Source organism: Bubalus bubalis, chromosome 2 (assembly GCF_019923935.1).
Source record: "Bubalus bubalis isolate 160015118507 breed Murrah chromosome 2, NDDB_SH_1, whole genome shotgun sequence".
NCBI lineage: Eukaryota > Metazoa > Chordata > Mammalia > Artiodactyla > Bovidae > Bubalus > Bubalus bubalis.
Window position 1 is genome coordinate 33,347,773 of NC_059158.1, and position 23,713 is coordinate 33,371,485.

Consider the following 23,713-nt stretch of genomic DNA (forward strand, 5'->3'; position numbering starts at 1 on the left):
ATACTCTAAATGTAAATAGCCATTTTAAGTCATTATAAAGTGTTGTTACATTGTAGTTATTTTCTATTTATAGTATACTCAGGAATAATTTCAGAGAAGGCAATGGCACCCCCACTCCAGTACTCTTGCCTGGAAAATCCCATGGATGGAGGAGCCTGGTGGGCTGCAGTCCATGGTGTCGCTAAGAGTCGGACACGACTGAGCGACTTCACTTTCACTTTTCACTTTCATGCATTGGAGAAGGAAATAGCAACCCACTCCAGTGTTCTTGCCTGGAGAATCCCAGGGACAGGGGAGTCTGGTGGGCTGCTGTCTATGGGGTCTCACAGAGTCAGACACATCTGAAGTGACTTAGCAGCAGCAGCTACCTAGAGAACATGTGGTAATACAAATAAGACACTCTTTTTTTGTTTAAATGAATCAACTATTAACAAAATATATACTTGAAACATGTATTTTATGGAAAAGTATTGCTCTTGAATTAAAAGTAAGAAATTGATGTGGTAGAAAAAAACTAGAAATAGCCTTGTTTATAAACTTTGAATCTAATTTTGGCTTTGCCACCAACTTTGGTCAAGTTGCTTCTTTTCTGTTAATTTTTTTGATTAGAATTAAATTATCTGCCCTCTAATTTTAAGACCCAAATGTTGTAATAAAGCTCTTCATAGATTATATGTTTTCAAGACCTTTGAAATTTTTGAAGACTTATGCAAATGCATGATTTGGCTCTGTTTGTAGCTCTAAAATGTTCTCCATTTTTCCCTCCCCACTTTTTTTAGTGAAAAAAAAAAGAAAAAAAAGAATGAGAATACTCTCCTACCCAAAATAACACTGCATGTCCCATTTTATAAGTATCTTCTACTGAAGCTAATAATGGAACGTTAAGATCTTACTATGGCTTTAAAACTTATATTGGAGCTTTAAAATTAAACTTTTAATTTTGAAATAATAGATTCACATTCAGTTTTAAGAAATAGTACAGAGAGATCCTTGGCACCCACTACCCATTTTCCCCAGTGGTAAATCTTACAAAATTGTAGTTCAACATACTGATACTAGCAAAATCAAGGTCCAGAACCAAGGTTTACCACAAAGACCCCTCTAGTTATCCTTTCAGAGGCATACCCACTGCCTGAGCTCCCACCCTTCATCTGCTCTACACCCAGCAACTAGTCTTTTCCATTTCTACAGTTTTTTCAGCTCAAGAATTGTATATAAACAGAAACATATAATATGAGATCTTTGGGGATTTTTTTCCCCCACTCACTATAATTTCCTGGAGCAGCTGAAGTTGCATCTGTCAGTATTTGTCCATTTTTATTGCAGAATAGTATTTCATTGCTCCAGTTAATTTAATCACTCATCTACTGAAAAACATCCGGATTGTTTCCAGTTTGAGACTTTCATATAAAACGGCTGAAAACATTTGTGTACAGATTTTTTTGTGTGTGAACACAAGTTTTCATTTCTCTGAGGTAAATGCCTAGGAATACAGTTGCTGAGTCATAATAATTGGATGATTAGTTTTACTAGGTACTGCCAAATTGTTAGCCAGAGTGGCTGTACCGCTCTTCACTCCAGTCAGTAATGTGTGAGTGATCCAGATGCTGATGACCGAGATTTAGTTTCTTTGCAGCTTTTCCTACAATGAGTGCTGCTATTGTTTTGTTTGTTTGTTTTTGGCATTCTAATAGGTGTGTAGTGGCATCGCTTTATGACTTTAATCTGCATTTCACTAATGACTAATGATGCAGAGCATTTTTCTTGTTCTTGTTTTCCCCATATTTCCTCTTTGTTGAATGATTGCTCCATTTTATTATTAGATTATTTATTGTTTATGTTGAATTTTTAAGAGTTCTTCATAGATAGTCATCCTTTATTAGATATGCACTTCACAAATATTTTTCTCACAGTTCTGTAACTTGTCTTTTCATCCTCTTACCAGAGCCTTTTGCAGAGAAAGTTTTGAATTTTGAATGAAGTCCAGTTTATGAAACTTTCCTTGTATGAATTGTGTTTTTGGTGTGAAGTTTAAGAACTCTTTGACTAGTCCTTTATTCTGAAGATTTTCTCCTATATTTATTTTTCTAAAAGCTTTGTAGTTTTAGGTTTTAGATTAAGGTCCATGGCCCCCTTTGAGTTAAGTTTTGTGAGGTGTAGTTGGAAATTTCTTTCTTTTTTTTTTGGCCAACGGTTTCTCTAATGTTCCTGCACCATTTGTTGAAAAGGCTATTTGTCTGTTCTCCATTGGATTGTATTTGCAACAGTTTCAAAAATTAGTCGGGCATATTTTTGTGTGTTTACTCCTAGGTTTAGATTCTGTTCCATTGCCTAGTGCATGTATTTCTTTGACAATTCCATGCTGCTTTGCTTCATGTGGTAGGCATGAAGAGCAGAGAGAGTGATTTTTTTTCACTCTATTAGTTTTTCAAATTGTTTATTTTAGGACATATTCCTTTCTATATAAATTTTAGAATTAGCTTGTATTGTATGCCTATAAGTAACATTGTTGGGATTTTGATGGCAATTGCATTGAACTTAAAGATTAATTTCAGAATTGACATCTTTGCTGTATTGTGTCTTTTCATACATGAAAATGATGTGTTTCTCCATTTCATTTAAGTATTCTTTGATTTCTTTCCTCAGCATTTTCTAATTTTCTGCATATAGATGCCATTCTTGTTAACCCTATAGAAAAATAGTTTCTTTTCTTTGTGTGATTATACATAATATTTTAATTTTAGTTTCCACATGTTCCTTTTTGGCAAATAGAAATTTAATTTTTTTGTGTTAGTTTTGTATCCTTTGCTGAAATAACTTAAAACAGTTGTAAGAGTTTATCAGCAAATCCACTGGTGTTTTCTATGTAAAGGATCATTTCCAATTAAAGATACTTTATTTCTTATTTGTATTCCTTTTATTTCTTTTTATTGTCTTATTGCAGTAGCTAACACTTGCAATATGTTGAATCAGACAGATAAGAGCAGACATTCTTGCCTTGTTCCTCACTTTAGGAGGAAAGCATTTCACGAAAATTTTTAGCATGAAGTGATATTGAAATATGTCAGATGCTTTGTCTGCATCAATTTACATGATCTTCTAATTTCTCTTATTTAGTCTTTTGATATGGTGAATTGTTTGTTGTTTAGTCACTAAGTTGTAGTCTGACTCTTTTGTGACCCCATGGACTGTAGCCCATCAAGCTCCTCTGTCCATGGGATTTCCCAGGCAAGAAAACTGGAGTGGGTTGGCATTTCCTTCTCTAGAGGATATTCCCAACCCAGGGATTGATCCACATCTCCTGCATTGGCAGGTGGAGTCTTTACTACTGAGCCACCAGGGAAGTCCATGGTGGATTACATTGATTGATTTACAAATATTGAACCAGCTTTGTGTACCTAGAATAGATTGCAGTGGTCATTGTGTAAAATTCATTTTATATATTGCTGGACTTGATTTGATAATCTTTTGTTGAGAATTTTTATATCTAAATTTATGAGAAATACTGGTTTATAGTTCCCCCTCCGTTTTTAATACTGTGTTTTGGTTGTGCTTGAGACTCCTTTTGTTTCAGTATCAGAATAATAGTTCTAAAATAAATGTGCACATTTTTCCTCCTTTTTAATTTCTGGAACAGATTATGTAAAATCTATATGAATTCTGCTCTAAATGTTTGATAAAATTGTTCTGGGAAACCATCTGGGCTTAACGATGTTCTCTGTCATGTTAACTGTAGCATTGAGTTCATCCAATAAGTTTATTTTTATCATTTTTTTCAGTTCTATACTTTATGTTTCATTATTTTCAAAATCGTATTAATTTGTGTTAACAAAACTTTAACCACTTGTTGAAGCATGTGTTGCAGCTGCTTTAAAATCCTGTCAGACGGTTTTAACATCTGATTCATCTCGGCTCTGACTGTTGTTGTTGTTGTTTTCCCTGTTTCTGTTGTGCTTTCCTGGTTCTTGGTATGGCAGTGATTTCTAAAATTATATCCTGGTTTTGTATTATGAGACTCTTGAGCCTGTTTAATTATTATTATTATTATTTTTAAATCAGCTAGGCTTCCTGTTGACGCGGATGAGGGTTGGATGTTTGTGTATGTTCACGTGCCCACTAGGTTCCCCCCGACTCCATACTCCAGCACCCCTATAGCAAAAGTAGAAGCAGTTGGTAGTTTGGATATTCACCTTCTCCTCCTGGAGATTTGAGTTATAGTGTCAGTTTCCTGCTGAGCCTGCCACCACCAGGGCAGAGCTGGAGGGAGTGGAGTGCCAACCAGGTCTGCATCCACTGCTTCCTTTGGCCTTGTGAATTCACAGTAGCCTTGTGGCTCTGTTTCCCCCAGGCACTGCTGACCCCAGGCGAGTGGGGAGTAGGAATGTTGACCAGCCCTGCTCGGCACTGTGGAGTGAGTGTGGAGATTCAGCTCCCCACTGGGCCTCAGTGACCCTGGGAGCCCAGGGAAGGTGGAGCAGGGGTGAGTCCCCTCCTTGTGCGGTCTTGGTCAGTCTCATCAGCTGTGCGGGGTGAGGCTCTGCTTTTGCTTGGACTGCACTAATCTTGGTGACTAGCTCTGTTCAGACTGCCTTCTTAATATATCTCATTGCTGCTGGGGAGGGGAGGAGGCTCAGCTTTTTGCTCCTCCTTGCAGATGTTCCTTCCTTGGAGGCATTCTAGGGCCTAAGGAGAAGGAGCAACACTGACCGTTTGCCAGAAGGGCAGTTGCTGCACCTCTGGTTCTCCCTGGGGGACGATGACGGTCCGCCTGCCTATCCAGCTGTCTGACTGACCACTGGTGGGTGACGGGGTGACTGCTTCTGGTGAGAAGGGTAGACTGGGTGGGGTTTGCAACTTCCACTTCTCATTTGGTCTGCTGGAAGGGGAAAGTAGTTCCTCCATTGGTAATTGGAGGGTGATTGGTTCTTTTGTTGGTCCGCCCTTTTCTTGGTCCTTGGCCGGGTGTTGGGTGGAGGAAAAGCTTTCTTGGAGGTCCCACAGGCTGTCTCCTGCCATGCCCTGCCTGCAACACCGGGGGCCCAGCAGAAGGCCCCGGGCACACACCGCCATGTTTTTCCTCCAGGGGCAAGGTCTCTAGGCAGCCGCCTTCTTTCCACCGTTCGAACACTTCCTATGCTGCTCTGTTGTGTGACATCTCTGGTTTTTTAGTTGTGAGAGGAAAGACTTGGGAGGTATGGAGTTTCCCTTCATGACAGAACCAGAGTCCCTTGAGATACTGCTTTTGTCAACACGGCAACACTTAAAATTTACTGTTCTTATTATAGTGGAGTAGTATCTCCTGAAAATATTTTCTGGTAAGAATTTCACTGACTTCTGCATTGGATTATGATTCATTTACTAGCATTTTTTCCCCTGGAATCACTGAATTATTTTCTCATCAGACAAGGAGTGTCTCTAATCCTTTTGATTTGTGGTAAAACAGATATAACATGAAATTTGCCATTTTAGCCATTTTTAAGTGTACAGTTTGGTGGCTTTAGCTATATTCACAATGTTATGCAGCCATCACCATTAACTGTTTCCAAAACTATTTTTTGTTAATTAGTAGACTTAAAAAAAACTTTTTGGTTTATAGAAAAAGGCATGGAAAGTATGGAAAGTTCTCAGGTACGTTCCACTCTTTCTTTCCCGCTTTTTCTCTGTTATTAGCTCTTGCGTTGGTGTGCTCCATCTGTTACAACTGATGATGCTACATATACATGCTATAGGTTTTGACAAATGTTTAATAACACGAGTCCACCTTCACCGTGTCATACAGAATACTTTCACTGTCCTCAATATGCCCCGGGCAGTACTTAGTCGTTCTTCCTTCTTTCCTGCCCACAGTTCCTAGCAAGCACTCATCTTTTTACTGTACCTAAATCAGCATCCTATACATATATATTTTTAAAGTTTGGAGAATATAATTCTCCAAAAACGTTTGGAGAATATAATTCAGTTTCAGAACATTAGGATATATTCAGAACATTCAGAATATATTTTTAAAGTTTGGAGAATATAATTCAGTTTCAGAACATTAGGAAGGTGAAATATAATGTAAAACCCATTTAAAAAAAAAAAAACAAAACCCATTTTTATAAATGTTTATTTTAAATAGAGCCTGTTACTACAAACTATTCATGTGTTCTTCTTTTAGAGTGTTTTGCAAGGGTGGTATTTTGTTTGCTAGCTTATAAAAGTGAAAACCCATTTAAGCAGTTTATATTATGCACCATGATGCCAGTTGATGTTCATGTTGGGTCAGTTTTCCACTTACTCACCTCCCTTTTTATGCCCAGCATTTCTTAAAATGCATCATGGTCTCTATCTTCTTAGGGTTAGAGCATGTATTACAGTTTAGCAAGAAAGGGGTCAAACCTTTTGAGGTAATGTACTTAGAATACCCTTATGATCTTAAGGCGCAACCAACCTTAAGGCAGTCTGCTATCGCCGGATAGTTTTGCCCATGATGGCGTAGGATAAGAGATTAAAACTGTGGAATCTTGACTGTCTGATACTTGAGCCAGGAAGGTCTGATACAGATGTTCTGTCTTCTAGTAAATTGTGAAGGTATGGGAAGTGCAAAGATAGAAAGGCAGAAGGCAGTGGGGTGATTAGAACAATAAAGTAGATAGTGGCAGTACAGCACGACAGAGCCTGTGGTAGCAATACAGAGTAGAGCGTCAGGGACCCCTGCCCCTGCGAAAGAGACAGCTAAGCTGAATTTTGCTCTTGGCGTCATTAAAGGTGTGTTACTGTCTCTAAAGCATTTATCTGTAGGACTTTTGAAATATATTTGTGGTCCTTTCTGCCTCGGACGCTGGCAGTAGTTCTCCCCAAACTACTAAGATTCTAAGCCCCCACTGAGAAAGCACGGTTTACATTTAGTTTAGAACCTTTAAAAAGAATCGTACCCTACAGGGGGTGACATTGAGTGAAAAATAGCTTGTCTTGTGGTGGTAAAAGTCCAGGTCTGGAATTAGGTAGAACTGATCTAATTGAACCTGGATCCTGCAATTATGTGACCGTGGATAAAGTGGATAACCTTTGTAAAACAGGGACACTACTGTTTATAGATTAAATGAGATTATGCTTACAAAGCTCTTAGCATAGTGCTTGGCATATCTGAGTACTGTGGGGTGGTTAGCTGTTTTTACTAATAAATGAGCCTTACCTAACTATGTTTGTAATTATCAAAATATTATATTAGTACATGTTACATTGGTGCTAAATTTGTGCTCAAAATAGCTGGGAAGATGTTTTATTTAAGTTCATGTAGACTTATAATATTTCCAGTAGCAACCATAAATTTAGACACGTGAAGAAATGAGAATTAAGAGGAGTCCTATTTTGGTAAATAGATGTTAAACAGTGTTTTTCTGAGAAGACCATGAGAATCAACCCCTAGAGTTGAGTGTGCAGCATCCGGGTGTTTAACATGTGATTGTTCATGTGTGCCCCTCCAACAGCTGGAAATCTGTAGCCTTTGTGTATATTTTTATTTCATCATGTCTTTGGATCAGAAAGTTTTTGATAAAGAAACTTGTCTCACTAATAATTTTAGATAGCTGCTTTTATCAGAGTTGAAGGATTCCCAGTACAATTGCTCAACAACTAAATCTTTAAAAATATCTTCAGAATTTTTTTTTTAATATATTGAGTCCATTGTTAATCAAAAGAAAGTTGTGAATCCTTGGCTTAAAGCAGTTTAAAATCTGAGATGAAGAAGAGTAGTACAGATATATACAGGGTAACTTAAGAATAATATTTTGTACATAATAAAAATAAGAAAATAAATGACCATATTCTGTTGGAATCCCATCCCATCACTTAAAAAAAAAAAGCAAGTGGCATTTTTGTGCATGCCTTACAAGGAAGGAATAATTTCAAAGAGTTGTCTACACTTCATAAGAGCAATGTGTTGAGCTTACCGGAGATTGTGATCTTTTATCAGTCTTGAAGTGCCTCACTGTTCGAGTTGGGGGCACTGGTTTGAAAGGTCCTCTTCATTTTTAAGCTGTAAAAATGCCATGGTGGTTTGGGGTTTTGATTAAAAATAGAGTGTGCTGATTTCTCTGTAGGCTTGCTTGCCATATTTGTTTACATTTATTCAATGTTAGTATTGCTTTTATTTCTAGAAAATATTTCTTAAATGTATTTTTGTCTTGTTTGTGTTATAAAACAGAAAGAGCAAAACTAAAGGTATAAATTCATACACATTTTATAACATGTTAAATAAGGTATTTGTTTTTGCTAATAGCATCAGAGAAGTTGCCTTTTTGTTTTGTTTTGTTTTCTGTGCCTCTGAACTGCTGATAGAGTCCTGAGATTAATTAAAATCTGTTGCAGTTTTGATCGCCTTAAAGCTGATGCTTAAAACTAATATAGGCACAAAAACTGAATGTTTTTAAAAAATTTAAATAGAGATTATACATGTGAACAGTTCTCCTGGAGATCACAGTACTCAGGGTTCATAGTGTAATCAGATGTTATAGGAGTGGGCTTATCTGGGTATATTGAGATTTGAAGAAAACCTGTAAGAACCTACTATTGATAATCCTCATTGGACAGAGACTTTTAAAGATTCACTTCGAAATAAAATTAAAAACCACCAGCAGCTAACATGTATGTAATAGCTTACTATTTGTAGAGCCTTGTATGTGCAGGATAGGCTTTTCTGGTGGCTCAGTGGTAAAGGATCTGCCTGCCAGTGCAGGAGACGTGAGTTCAGCCTCTGGATTGGGAAGATACCCTGGAGGAGGAAATGGCAACCCAATCCAGTCCTCTTGTGTGGGAAATCCCATGGACAGAGGAGCCTGGAGGGCTGTAGTCCATGGGGTTGCAAAACAGTTTGACATGCCTTAGCGACTTCCCCTAAGATATGAGGATTTCTGATATCCAGGAGACCCACTCCAGTCTTCTTGCCTGGAAAATCCCATGGACAGAGGATGGCGGGCTACAGTCCATGTGGTCTCAGAGAGTCAGATATGACTGAGCAACAGAACAGCAGTGGTGATGTAGAGTGTCCTCTTGATCCTACCATCAGTTTGATGCAGGAGTGTTATTATCTTAATTAGCTTGCCTATGATTGGAACACCTAGTAAGTGATACCAACCAGATGTTGGGCTCCAAGTTCCATGTTGTTGTCTACATTCTCTAAGAACATGTCTTTATTTTAAAAATTAATCTTAATGAATATTGAGCTCGTGATATCTTAGAATTATTTTGTATGATCTTCCATTGCATTTTGGAAAAAAAAAAATTAACAAAAGGTTCCCCGTGTTTCTTACGTTACTGGTTGGCAGCGACAACTGTAGAGGTGCTGGGGAGTGTGAGGCCCTGTGGGAGCATAACTAATTGTAGGGCCCACCTGAAGCAAAAGAAAAGTATTTTCACATTCTGGACAGAAAACCAAGTGAGAGTTTCATAGTCAGCATTTTAAAGGAAAAGAAAACTTAACCAAACCAAATCACCCGTTTTCCAAGTAGTGATGCTATACTAACGTGCCTTTTAAAGACAGTGATGCTATACGGATAAACTTTTTAAAGATTATGATAAATTGCACAGATTTGCTTTAATTTCCAGAAAAAATAGTTCATAGTTTCCTTGAACGCCTTTCACCTATAAAAGATTTGTGGACTTAGTCAATGAACGTGAACATTTCATTTGGGTAGAGATGTCAAAAAGGTTTTTCTGTAGAGGGGAAGTGCTCTACATATGGAGACTGAAGAAAATTTCATAGGCTATGATTTTTTTTCTGTATAGTCCATGGAATTCTCCAGGCCAGAATACTGGAGTGGGTAGCTGTTGCCTTCTCCAGGGAATCTTCCAACCCAGGGATCACACCCAGGGCTCGTGCATTGCAGGGGATTCTTTACCAGCTGAGCCAGTAGGGAAGCCCAAGAATACTGGAGTGGGTAGCCTGTCCTCCCTCCAGCGGATCTTCCTGACCCAGGAATTGAACTGGGGTCTCCTGCATTGCAGGTGGATTCTTTACCAGCTGAGCTACTAGGGAAGCCCCCTGATTTTGTTCTAGTTCGGAAGAATGTAAGGAAACACAGATTCTACCTAAAGTCGTTCATTGCTGGTCCATGTGGCTCACGTTTGTGCCCAGTGTGGGACTGCTCTTACAGTATTGCTCAAAAATGATTTTTTTTTCTTTTTCCACCAATCCATCTTTTGTAGCAAATATGTTATTGCCACTATGCCCTATGAAAGGGTAAATTTCTTCCCTAAAGGTCTACCAAGAGTTGTTTTCCAAATCATAGCCTTTCCTTAATCAGTGAGGCAACTGGTGATACTTCCTTTGTTGAAAGATAAGAGTGGGAAGTTTCAAAGCATACCAGGGGTCAGTTTCCTGTTCCCACCTCCTGGGACTGTGCCCTAGGGATCTATTTTGAGTTGCCAGACTCAAAGTAAATAATTCTATTTAGCATCTACTTTATACACTGGCTTGAAATTTAACTTTGTAAATTAAAATAAGTTCCACTGTAGGGTATCTAAATGATTCTCTTCTTAAATGATTTTTGTCAGTTTTCATATACTTTGACTTTCATATACTAGGATGAGTCTTATTTACTGTGAAAGAAGCAAAGAGATTTCAAATATATTCATGTTCTGGCTAGAAAATATTAAAACCCTGTTTCACAGAATGAGTCTGTTAGAGGGTGGAAAGAACCGTAGGTCGCTGACCAGGGAGCCATAGCAGAAAAATCTGAAGGACTTTTCCACAGATTTCTCCAGGTCATTTGATTGAATGGTTTTGAGGTGGTTCCTGCACATGGCACATTTTTATAAAGCTTCTGAGATGATTGTCATTAACACTCATAGTAAAGAACTACTTTATTTTATTGTTTTAAGCAAGGCCCAGACATGTGAACTGGTTTGCCCAGAGACTGTTGATGGCAGAGCCCATCACGGATTCTGGTCTCCTGCCTCAGGCCCCATTTTTTTTTTTTCCTACTTTATCATAGTCACTTCCCAGTTTGGATGTTTACACTAATACTGGAAAATCCTCTTTTCTTCTCACTTGTTTCAAACTTGTGAGATTGTGGTTATGTCAAATGCTTAAAGATTTTTGCCCCAATATAAAAAACTTTTAAGTAACTTCAAGATAGAGACTGAAGATAATAACATTTTTTTTAACCTCTGAGCAATTATAAGCACTTGATAGGTACCTATTAAATAACTAGTGATTCACTTAATTAATTATAAATGCTTAGTATTTGGAATAGTGTAACATCCAGTTACACTCTAAACATTGTAATATGTAACACCTTTGGTTCTAGCCAGTGTTCAAGAATATTTATTGAATAAAAATCAGTCTTTAGGGAGTTTTCTTACAATATTAGCTATGAATATCCTTTTCCACATTATTTCTGCATAATTTAGAATAATTTTATAATTTAGAATGATTTTTGTCTTCTCAGAATAAATGTTTTGCTTTTTGTGCATAGTTGTTGTTTCATATAGTAAGATCACATTTGAGTAGTTAAAAGGGTAGTGGACTTAATGTTAGATGACATCACTATCTTAGGCTTAGTTTTTCTCTGTCTGTACATGAATGAATTAGGCTAGATTTCAGGTCTAAAATTACATAACTATATTCTGTTGGCTCTGTTTCTCTATATCTGTGTAAAGACATATCCTGTTGTCTCTGTTTATCCGGAGACCCCTGACTAATATGATCTCTGTCTTTCTTTTTTGTAAGAAGTATAATGCAAATGATGGTAATGCTGAGTACTTAGATGTGGTGAAACAGGAGATAAGGGACCAGAGAGTGATGAGAAGTGCTATTTCAAATAGAGGAGTCGGAGGAAACCTTTTTGAATAGATGACACTAAAGCAAAGTTCTGAAAAGAGTACGGGAGTGAGACATAAGGATATCCTAGGGGCAGAGGGAAGTGTATCTTTATAACAACTTCATTCATAATTTGTCAGACTGGAAACAGTTCAATGTTCATCAACTGATAAAAGAATAAACAAAGTACCTGTATACAGTGGAATCTGTATACAGGTTAACAACCAATTATGGATAACCACAACATGAATATATCTCAAAGACATTATGCTCCATGAAAAAATGTAGCCATAGAAGAATACTTTGTGATTTTGTTATTATGACATTATAGAAAAGGCAAAACTCTAGGAACAGAGAACAGATCAGGGTCAGCAGAGATGGGGGCAAGAATTTTCTATAAAAGGCACAAAAAGCTTGTGGGAATGATGGAAATGTTTTCTGTCTTGATTGTGGTGGCATTTACACATCAATATTCAGTTGTCAGAACTCAATCTGTACATTTAAAAAGGTGAATTTTACTGCATGGAAATTATACCTCACTAAATCTGGCTTTAGAAAATTCCTTGTAAATTACATAACGAGTAAACCTGAGGCCCACTGAAGGTATGCCATTGCTGTTTTATGAATTTCTGTTGTCATGGGAGATAGAAGTACCTCTGTTCCAGTTTGAGAAGCATGGGGCTAAGAAAATTCTCACAGATAGTTAATCATGCTGTTAATACTTATGATAGCAAATTTATGAACAATTTCAGCTCTACTGAAGTACTTCTTAGCATAAATTGTGGAAGTCCTAGAAAGCAATAGTTTCTTGAGGAACACAGGGAAACAATGCTCTAATCACAAACTAATACCAAAAGGTATTGTTAATACTATGATCAGGGATACAGTTTCATATGATGGGAGAGGGAGCTTTAATTGTGTCAGAATCAAGACCTGAGTCAGACTATTGCTATGTTTCATCAAAAAGTTCAGTAAACATTTCTCAGTGTTTTCACCATCTTCTAAATTTTCCTTATTCCAGCCAGAAAGGAAAAAAAAATCAGCCAAAATCACCAGTCTCTTCCTTCCTAGGATTTTAAATTCTATGCCAAAATCCCTAAAGTAATAAATGTTGAGTTTGACCAAAAGATGCAAATGATTAAGACTTTAGAAATATAAAGCAGCTAATTTAGCACATGAGCACAGGCAGAAAAGATTAGTAAAACAAAATTCATCAAGCCCTCCCCTCCTCCCTTGCTGCTACTGCTACTGCTAAGTCGCTTCAGTTGTGTCCGACTCTGTGCGACCCCATAGACGGCAGCCCACCAGGCTCCCCCGTCCCTGGGATTCTCCAGGCAAGAACACTGGAGTGGGTTGCCATTTCCTTCTCCAATGCATGAAAGTGGAAAGTGAAAGTGAAGTCGCTCAGTCGTGTCTGACTCTTCACGACCTCATGGACTGCGGCCCACCAGGCTCCTCCGTCCATGGGATTTTCCAGGCAAGAGTGCTGGAGTGGGGTGCCATTGCCTTCTCCACCCCTCCTCCCCTACCCGCTGCTTTTTTGGCCACATTACCAAAACTGACCCTTATAAAGTTTCTTAATAGATTTTAGCAGCTTTACAGGGAAGACAAGTGCTTAGTTATCACTTAGCAAGCCCACTGCGAGCAGTGGGGCCAGATGTAAAGGTCCAAGGGAAATTCCAAGAGAGCATCACACTTTGGTATATCTGAAACACACACTTCAAGGGAAATTCCAAGAGAGTAACACACTTTGGTATATCTGAAACACACACTTTTTGTGGTCATCACTTCCTTCTCTCTCCTTCCCTGCCATAGCATGAGGTTAAAGGTGGAAAGGAAGGAGTGTCTTTGGCTAGGTTTCAGTTCAGTTCAGTCACTCAGTCATGTCCGACTCTTTGTGACCCCATGGACTGCAGCACAACAGGCCTCCCTGTCCATCATCAACTCCTGGACTTTACTCAAACTCATGTCCATTGAGTTGGTGATGCCATCCAGCCATCTCATCCTCTGTCGTCCCCTTCTCCTCCCGCCTTCAATCTTTCCCAGCATCAGGGTCTTTTCCAGTAAGTCAGTTCTTCACATCAGGTGGCCAAAGTATTGGGGTTTCAGCTTCAACATCAGTCCTTCCGATGAATATTCAGGACTGATTTCCTTTAGGATGGACTGGTTGGATCTTCTTGCAGTCCAAGGGACTCTCAAGAGTCTTCTCCAACACCACAGTTCAAAAGCATCAATTCTTCGGTACTCAGCTTTCTTTATAGTCCAACTCTCACGTCTATACGTGACAACTGGAAAAACCATAGCCTTGACTAGATGGACCTTTGTTGGCAAAGTAATGTCTCTGCATTTTAATATGCTATCTAGGTTGGTCATAACTTTCAAGAGTGCCTGCAATTCCTATTCATTCAAAGCTTTTAACCCATTTGGAAAATCTTGCCCAGGAGCTGTCTTTGGTGACAGGGTTGTATCTTCTCAGAGATCTTAGTGTACTCTTGACAATTCAAATTTAAGGCTGTTTTTTAACAGCCTTTGTTATCCTGTTGGTTAAATACCCTAGGAGTGGCATTGCTTGGTCAAGCAATGTGTGTTTAACTATATAAAAAAATCTGCCAACGTAGTTTCCAAAGGAAGGGGTCATATAATTTCACTTCCCCACCAGCAGGGCATGAGAGTTCTACTTATTTCACATTCTTGCCAGTGCTTGGTATTATGGCTTTTGAATTTTAGCCATTCTAGTGGATATGTAATGGCATATAATCATGGTATTCATTTGCATTTCCCTAATGAGTAATGATAATGTGCATCATTTCTTGTGCTTACTGGCCATTTGAATATCTTTTTCCATGAAGTGTCTGTTCACATCCTTTCGTCAGTTTTTATTGGTTTTCTTTTTATTTGTGTGTGTGTTTGGGGAGAAGGTGGTCTTTTTAGTGTTGAATTGTAAGATTTCTTTATATATTCCAGGTACAAGTTTTCTTTCTTTATCATGTATGTGTTTTGCAACTGTTTCCCCTCAGTATCAAACTTGCTTCTTCTCTCTCATTCCACTTCTATGTATGTGAGACCATAGAATAGTATCCCACTGCTCTAGGGTTCTCTGTTCTCTTTTTTTTTTTTTCCCCTCCCACTTTGTCTTCCAGCTTGGCTAATTTATGTTCACCTTTTCAAGTTTATTGATTCTTACCTTAGCTATTCTTCTTGTCCTTACTGCTGATGAATGCAACTAAGGAATTAATCTGTGCTATTCTATTTTTTAGCTCTCCAACCTGACTTTTTTTTTTGTAGGTTCCATCTCTCTCTTGCAGTTCCCCATCTGTTCATGCATGTTGTGCTCTTTTCCACCAGAACCTTTAACATATAAGTATAGGTATTTTAAAGTTTCTGTGTAGTGTTTCCCACATCTGTATCATCTCTGATCCTAGGTTTGTTGTCTGCTTTATTATTTGACAGTTGGTTATTGTGTAATTGCTTTGCTGTGTGTTTCATAATTGTGATTGAATACCGTATACTGCTTGTAGAAGAACAACAGTATTTTGCTAACTAGGTATTTGCTCCTAGAAATGGGCACACCTCTTCTACTGTTACAAATGGGTGCTTGAGTCAACCAGCCAGCGAACAGAGTTTGGATTTTGTTGTGGTTGTGCCGCCTTTGGGCTTCCGCATTGGATCAGCAGTAAAGAATCTGCCTGCAGTGCAGGAGGCATAGGAGATGTGGGTTAGATCCCTGGGTCAGGAAGATCCCCTGGAGGAGGAAATGGCAACCCACTCCAGTACTCTTGCAGAGAAAAATTCCATGGACAAAAGAATCTGGTGGGCTGCAGTTCGTGGGGTCGCAAGAGTCAAACACAACTTAGTGACTAAACAACAACAAAAAATGGCTTACAGACCACAGTAAGATTCTCGAATCACACGATTGATTGAATGAGTTGAAATCAGAGAGAGAAGCAGAGAAGAGTCGGACATAACTGAGCATACCCACCTTTAGGTCCCCAGCCTTTGATTTCCTCCACTGGGAGCTGGTGTTCCCTTGTGCTTATTGTGGGGCTGGTGGTGCTGGTGGGTTTTTCTTTCAACACAGAGATGCCTGCATCACAGAGAAGACCATCTCTCTCTGTCTCTTCTCTTCTCCCTGCAGTAGAATGCCTTTTCTTGTTACTGGCTGTGGGGCTTGTGGTGGGGACAGGATGGAAGTTTCTCAGTCCTTCTTGCGCAACCTTAATCTTAGGTGGCCCTGTGCACATCAACCTGAGGATGTGGCCTTCTCTGTGTACCACCACACCCTCCTGTGGACTCAAACTTTGCATTGTTTGTATCTGTGCGGTGTTGGGCTTTAGCAGACACTGAAGTCTGGGCCCAAGAGGCTTTTCTGCTTCTCCCTAGTAGTGTGAGTTTTTGTTTGGTTTAAGATAATGGTCTGAGGAGGTGAATGGGATTTTCTATATGTACCACTGAGGCCCATGTGTGTGTGTGCATGTGTGCCAAGTCACTTCAGTTGTGTCCGACTCTTTGTGACTCTAGGGACTATGGCCCGCCAGGCTCCTCTATCCATGGGGATTCTTCAGGAGAACACCCTCCTCCAGGAGAGCTTCCACAGCTAGGGATCGAACCTAGGTCTCTTTAGGTCTCCTCATTGGCAGGCAGGTTCTTTACCACTAGCGCCACCTGGGAAGCCCTGGTGGGGCTATGGGCTGAGGCCCATACTCACCCTTTAAAATGGATTAAAATTTTACCTGTTTTCTTTTTACTGACTTCTATGGGGCTGCCTCTTTCTCCTGTGCTCCATCAGGGCTGAGACAGTGTGCATCCTGTCTCTCCTGAGAGGCTCTGGTTACTCTTTGGAATTTGTTTACTTGGTGCCTTGTAACCTCAGTTCTCTAATGGGCTCAGGAAAAGTTATGATTTTATAGGTTATTTGGAGATTTCTCATTCTTCAGTTTGGAATAACATTCTCTTGTGGTTCCCTGCATCCTAAAGCAGAAGCAGAATTCCAAAATAAATTTTATATGTTGGGGTGAATTTTTATGATAAAATATGAATCTCCAGAGAAATAATCTGTTGATGGCAAGCTGTTTTGTGGTATACTCCTCAAACTGCCCAGCATGCATGTTCTTCTCCTCTGACGGAGGAGGTGGGAGGGGGCTTCTGTGGAAAGTTTGAGAAGCAGTGAATCATAAGCCGAGCAAACAACAGAGGCAGAAAAATTTACCTTAAAGCATTCTTGAGTCATCAGTGACGTAGACACTTTTAGGTTGCACTCGTTTCCAAACCCCTTCCGTGCCTACCTCAATAGAGTAGTGGCTGGAAAAATGCAGTTGATTCTTGTTATTGGCAAAAGGTGGGTTCTATAAATTTGTCAGAAACCTTCAGCTGTTGCTCCTAGGGAAATACACACGTGAACGCACACCCCTCACACAGACTGTAATCTTAAGTCCTAAAAACTACTGATCTTAGTAGAGTCGAATTTCTTTATTTTATAAAAAAGAAAATGAGCCTCCGAGTGTTAACTCAGTTCCCTGAGGCTTCTCCACTGAAGGTCCCAGAGTTAAGATTCACACCCTCCCCAGCTCGCCCTGCTTTCCTCTGCCCCGCTCCGTCCCCATCATGTGGTCACCTCTGTGCACGAGCTGAAAGAGAAGGCACAGGTTCACCTTGTTAGACCTCGGCCGGGGTTTCATGTATCGGCAACTCAGATTTTTCTGCACATGTCCGTGAGTGATTATGAAAACACGGCAAGTATTGATTTTGGAATTATAAACAGATTTCAGTGAGTAGATGAATTCACAAATACAGAATCCGTGAAATATGAGGATCAACTGTGTTTACTTTTCCAATTACTCTAATAGTCAGAGGCGGGTAGGTGACTGAGTTCTAGCTAATAAGTAGTAAGTGAAAGTCTCCTGTAGGGCTTTCGCTGTATTCGATAAAGGCAGCACAGTGTCCAGCGCGACATGCCTCTTTTTCTTCTGAGCTGAGTGTTGCCCTGAGTGTGGCAGTAGTCCTCTGACAGCTCGGTGACAAGCGTGGGGCTGAGGAGCAAAACTTTAAGGTGATCCCTGGTGAGCAGCTGACCCCATCCTCACAGCAGGGAGAGATCACTGGTGTGTGAGCTTGCAGGAAAGCACCGCCCTGCTTGGTTGTCAGGTCTCCTGAGCTGGGTGGAGCTAACGCAGAATTTATAATGTGGTTATGAACCAGGGTTCCTTTTCTGTGGCCCAAGAGTCATGTTTATCAAGCCAGGCCCAGGTAATGCTTCCTTCTTGACTCCATAACTTATCAGTTAAACATGACCCTATTTCAGAGGGAGGAAAATTTGTGGACTGGTTGAAGAATTTTGTTTGTATAAAGTGTTTCTCATCAAGACTTAGACTAGAATCTTTAGTTATCTAGATTTTTCCTTGTATAACAAAAGCATTGTCTCTCCTATGAATTATACCTCCTTTGTGTATGTGAGTAGTTTTACTGTCTTCATTTTTTTTTCTTTTGTAGTTACTTGAATTTCTTATTCTACTCTTCTCATTTAAACATACAAATTTTACAGAATTTTATTTTTGTTTCAATTCGGTATTCATTTCAGGCAGTTAGGAAACGCACCATAATTCACTTACATATAAAAAATGTTTTTACCAGCTAAAACAATATTTTTAGTTTCAGATTTTGCTAGGCTTGCAGAATCTATGTGTGTTGTGCTCATTCATTTTTATGGAAAATCTTTATATCTCTAGACTGTAGACATAGTACTTATATTTTTGGTCATCTAATTTTAGACCAATTTTCAAGAAAACATTTGGTCATGCATTTAAAATGTTTTCTCTTCTGCTCCAAAGCCCTACTGTTGTGCTGTTCCTTCAAATACTTGCCACAGATCTATCTTTCTGTTAAAGCCCCTTTTAACATTCCAGAAAGTTTTAATTCCCTTGTTTGGAGACCTACCTCTAAAATACTAACAATTTTTCAAAATCAGCAAGTTTCTATCTTATTTGACAAGAACATAAAGGACACATCTCAGCCTGCCAGATGGTTGTTTAAGAGAAACACATTAAGTGTCTTCATTAATGACCTCGGTTTTAACTAAGAAGTAACCTGCCATGCTTGATAATAGCTGTTAGAGTCCCTACCTTTCAAAGAATATTTTCCAATTCTATTTCATTTCTCTGATGACTGGAACATAAATGAATCATTTGGACCAAAATTTCTTTTGTTACTTATAAACCTATAACTAAGTTGAGGGATGCTGGACTGTCTTCTGATATTAAGAAGAGGTGGCAAGAATACACAGAACTGTACAAAAAAGGGTTTCACGACCCAGATAATCACGATGGTGTGATCACTCACCTAGAGCCAGACATCAAGGATCGTGAAGTCAAGTGGGCCTTAGAAAGCATCACTATGAACAAAGCTAGTGGAGGTGATGGAATTCCAGTTGAGCTATTTCAAATCCTGAAAGATGATGCTGTGAAAGTGCTGCACTCAATATGCCAGCAAATTTGGAAAACTCAGCAGTGGCCACAGGACTGGAAAAGGTCAGTTTTCATTCCATACACTAATAAAGTAATGCTCAAAATTCTCCAAGCCAGGCTTCAGCAATACATGAGCTGTGAACTTCCATATGTTCAAGCTGGATTTAGAAAGGCAGAGGAACCAGAGATCAAATTGCCAACATCCACTGGATCATCGAAAAAGCAAGAGAGTTCCAGAAGAACATCTATTTCTGCTTTATTGACTATGCCAAAGCTCTTGACTGTGTGGATCACAATAAACTGTGGAAAATTCTGAAAGAGATGGGAATACCGGACCACCTGACCTGCCTCTTGAGAAACCTATATGCAGGTCAGGAAGCAACAGTTAGAACTGGACATGGAACAACAGACTGGTTCCAAATAGGAAAAGGAGTACGTCAAGGCTGTATATTGTCACACTACTTATTTAACTTACATGCAGAGTACATCATGAGAAACTGCTGGGCTGGAAGAAGCACAAGCTGGAATCAAGATTGCCAGGAGAAATATCAATAACCTCAGATATGCAGATGACACCACCCTTATGGCAAAAAGTGAAGAGGAACTAAAAAAGCCTCTTGATGAAAGTGAAAGAGGAGAGTGAAAAAGTTGGCTTAAAGCTCAACATTCAGAAAACTAGATCATGGCATCTGGTCCCATCACTTCATGGCAAATGGATGGGGAAACAGTGGAAACAGTGTCAGACTTTATTTTTTTGGGCTCCAAAATTACTGCAGATTGTGATTGCAGTCATGGAATTGAAAGGCACTTACTTCTTGGAAGGAAAGTTATGACCAACCTAGATAGCATGTTAAAAAGCAGAGACATTACTTTGCAAACAAAGGTCTGTCTAGTCAAGGCTATGGTTTTTCCAGTGGTCATGTATGGATGTGAGAGTTGGACTGTGAAGAAAGCTGAGCGCCGAAGAATTGATGCTTTTGAGCTGTGGTGTTGGAGAAGACTCTTTTTTTTTTTTTTTAATTTTTATTTTGTTTTTAAACTTTACATAATTGTATTAGTTTTGCCAAATATCAAAATGAATCCGCCACAGGTATACATGTGTTCCCCATCCTGAACCCTCCTCCCTCCTCCCTCCCCATTCCATCCCTCTGGGTTGTCCCAGTGCACCAGCCCCAAGCATCCAGTATCGTGCATCGAACCTGGACTGGCAACTCGTTTCATACATGATATTTTACATGTTTCAATGCCATTCTCCCAAATCTTCCCACCCTCTCCCTCTCTCACAGAGTCCATAAGACTGTTCTATACATCAGTGTCTCTTTTGCTGTCTCATACACAGGGTTATTGTTACCATCTTTCTAAATTCCATATATATGCGTTAGTATACTGTATCGGTGTTTTTCTTGCCGGCTTACTTCACTCTGTATAATAGGCTCCAGTTTCATCCACTCATTAGAACTGATTCAAATGTATTCTTTTTAATGGCTGAGTAATATTCCATTGTGTATATGTACCACAGCTTTCTTATCCATTCATCTGCTGATGGACATCTAGGTTGCTTCCATGTCCTGGCTATTATAAACAGTGCTGTGATGAACATTGGGGTACACGTGTCTCTTTCCCTTCTGGTTTCCTCAGTGTGTATGCCCAGCAGTGGGATTGCTGGATCATAAGGCAGTTCTATTTCCAGTTTTTTAAGGAATCTCCACACTGTTCTCCATAGTGGCTGTACTAGTTTGCATTCCCACCAACAGTGGAAGAGGGTTCCCTTTTCTCCACACCCTCTCCAGCATTTATTACTTGTAGACTTTTGGATCGCAGCCATTCTGACTGGTGTGAAATGGTACCTCATAGTGGTTTTGATTTGCATTTCTCTGATAATGGAGAAGACTCTTGAGAGTCCCTTGGACTGCAAGGAGATCCAACCAGTCCATCCTGAAGGAGACCAGTTCTGGGTGTTCATTGGAAGGACTGATGCTGAGGCTGAAACTCCAATACTTTGGCCACCTCATGCGAAGAGTTGACTCATTGGAAAAGACTCTGATCCTGGGAGGGATTGGGGGCAAGAGGAGAAGGGGACGGCAGAGGATGAGATGACTGGATGGCATCACTGACTTGATGGATGTGAGTCTGAGTGAACTCCGGGAGGTGGTGATGGACAGGGAGGCCTGGCGTGCTGCGATTCATGGGGTCACAAAGAGTCGGACACGACTGAGCGACTGAACTGAACTGGACCACCTTCTTGTACTTGGTGTGCCTGTGTGTGTTTTAAACTGCCGCTACTGTTTCTACTTTCAAGGAACAGACTTAGAGTAATCATTGTTTTTAAAAAATTCCTGACTTTTCTGAACCAAACTGAAATGTATGAATATATCTATCTTACACTTCTGAAGCAAGCTTAGAATAAAATTGTTTAAGAACAAGACCAGCAACCAATAAAAAATATTCGGAAGAAGCTAACCAGTCAATCATAAAGGAAATCAACCCTGAATATTCATTGAAAGGACTGATGCTGAAGCTGAAGCTCAAAAACTTTGGCAACCTGATGCAAAGAGCCAACTGGTTAGAAAAGACCCTGATGCTTGGAAAGATCAAAGGCAAAAGAAGAATGTGACAGAGGATGAGATGGTTGGATGGCATCACTGACTCAATGGACATGCGTTTAAGCAAACTCCAGGAGATAGTGAAGGACAGGGAAGCCTGGCTTGCTATAGTCCATGGGGTCACAAAGAGTCAGACATGACTGAGTGACTGAACAACAACAACTAAATATAGATCTCAGTGTTATTAGCAAAACAAAGAGAAGAATTAAAATACTTTCATTTAAAAATTGTAAATTTCTTGTAGAGTTATGTGGAAACTCAAAATTTTGGTCTGTTTAAACAAACATGGAATTGCTAACTGATTGAAAAGTATGGGAATTGTGGGTTTATGGGAGAATCTGTATGGGTCGCACTAGTCTCCGTGACACCTGTCTCTGAAGAAGGTTTGATGTTTAGACGTTGGGTGAGGCTATAGATGACAGTAGATCCAGGGATGACAGCCTCTCTGTAGATCCCTTCCGTGGGATGACAGTTTTGATCTGCAGATATCTGAAAGATCTCATTGACTCCGGAGCTTTAGGTGCTCCACTGGCAGGCAGCCAGTTAGGTATTTGATTGTGACTTCATAAGACGTACTCTGAACCAGTACATTCAAACAGTCCCAGTAATCTTTCACCACAAGGAAGGGCGGCTTCACCAGGTTCAGTACTGCCATGCATCATAGGAAAATGGGCCTGTTACCCTGCCAACAAGCTTGAGCCAATCTGGCATACTGTCATATTGGATGGCATACTGACCTTCAATGCTAGCGGCTTGGCCACCTGCCAGAAGACTGGAGAATTGGACAGCTTGGTCTACCCTTCAGTGGGAATGGGAGGGTAGGGATGTGGAAGCAGGACTTCAGCGCAGTTGCATAGAGTTTTTTACATACTCCATTATGGATTGTGAAATGTGGCATTAGAGATGGACACCAAGTCAAGTTGAGAGCCACACTACTTACACTTGGATTTGAACCCTTTGCGTGCTCTTACTTCTTTGAGATTGAAGCCATTGTCCCCAGTGAGAGAACCCAGTAACTAGTAGGGTCTGCCTCCGGGTACTGATCGTGGTGGGGTGTGTGTTGCTGTTCTCACACTGTCTACATCGTGGTGCCAGGAGCTGTTCAGTGTGGTTATATCATGGTATGACCTCTGGCTTCGTAGCTTCACACGTGAATCAGTACAGTGGGAAACAGCGCTGTTTATAGAGGCCACTGCTGTACACCGACAACTACAGTGACCATACAGGGAAGTGACTGTTAACCACTAAATGTATCACACTCACCCAAACGGAGGGTGCCCCCATTTCATCCTCCCCGTACCTAGATTCTTAAAACTGCCTGTGGCCACTTCAGAGTCACTAACAAGAGGGAACTGTGATGGAGGGAAGTTAATATGGAAGGTGACAACTGTCTTAACTGACTATCATGAAAGTGCTTTACTTATGTTGATTTTTAAATGAAAGCATATAACCATGTATTTTAGATCTCACCAGGCCCATGCAAAGAGCCAATACAAATGAGGCAACATGAAGCTTAATTTCATTAATTTCATGGTAAAACTTGTGTATGTTTTTGTTAAGTGTGTGTGTCAGATAAACTTGAACATTATTGCAAGATCAAAAAGATGCAATGCAGATAGAACACAGTGAGTTTATTGAGACAGTATTGTAAGAGCTGTTTTTCACTGTGTGTATACGCACACACAGTTGGGGCTTCCCTTGTGTGTACACACACACACACACACACTTGGGGCTTCCCTCGTAGCTCAGTTGGTAAAGAATCTGCCTGCAGTGTGGGAGACTTGGGTTTGATTCCTGGGTCAGGAAGATTCTCTGGAGAAGGAGATGGCAGCCCACTCCAGTATTCTTGCCTG

At 39.9% G+C, this 23,713-nt stretch overlaps 1 protein-coding gene across 3 annotated transcripts in view; it reads left to right on the top strand.

The window, feature by feature from the left end:
- SUPT3H (SPT3 homolog, SAGA and STAGA complex component) overlaps nucleotides 1-23,713 on the top strand; it is a 411,938-nt gene that overhangs the window by 128,278 nt on the left and 259,947 nt on the right. Inside the window, exon 1 of one of the 3 annotated variants that reach the window (XM_045162913.1) lies at nucleotides 17,734-17,898. The exons of the other annotated variants lie outside the window; for them this stretch is intronic. The gene's annotated coding sequence lies outside the window, so the exon portion shown is untranslated. Of the gene's footprint in view, nucleotides 1-17,733; nucleotides 17,899-23,713 lie in introns of those variants that run through there. 3 annotated transcript variants of the gene reach the window in all.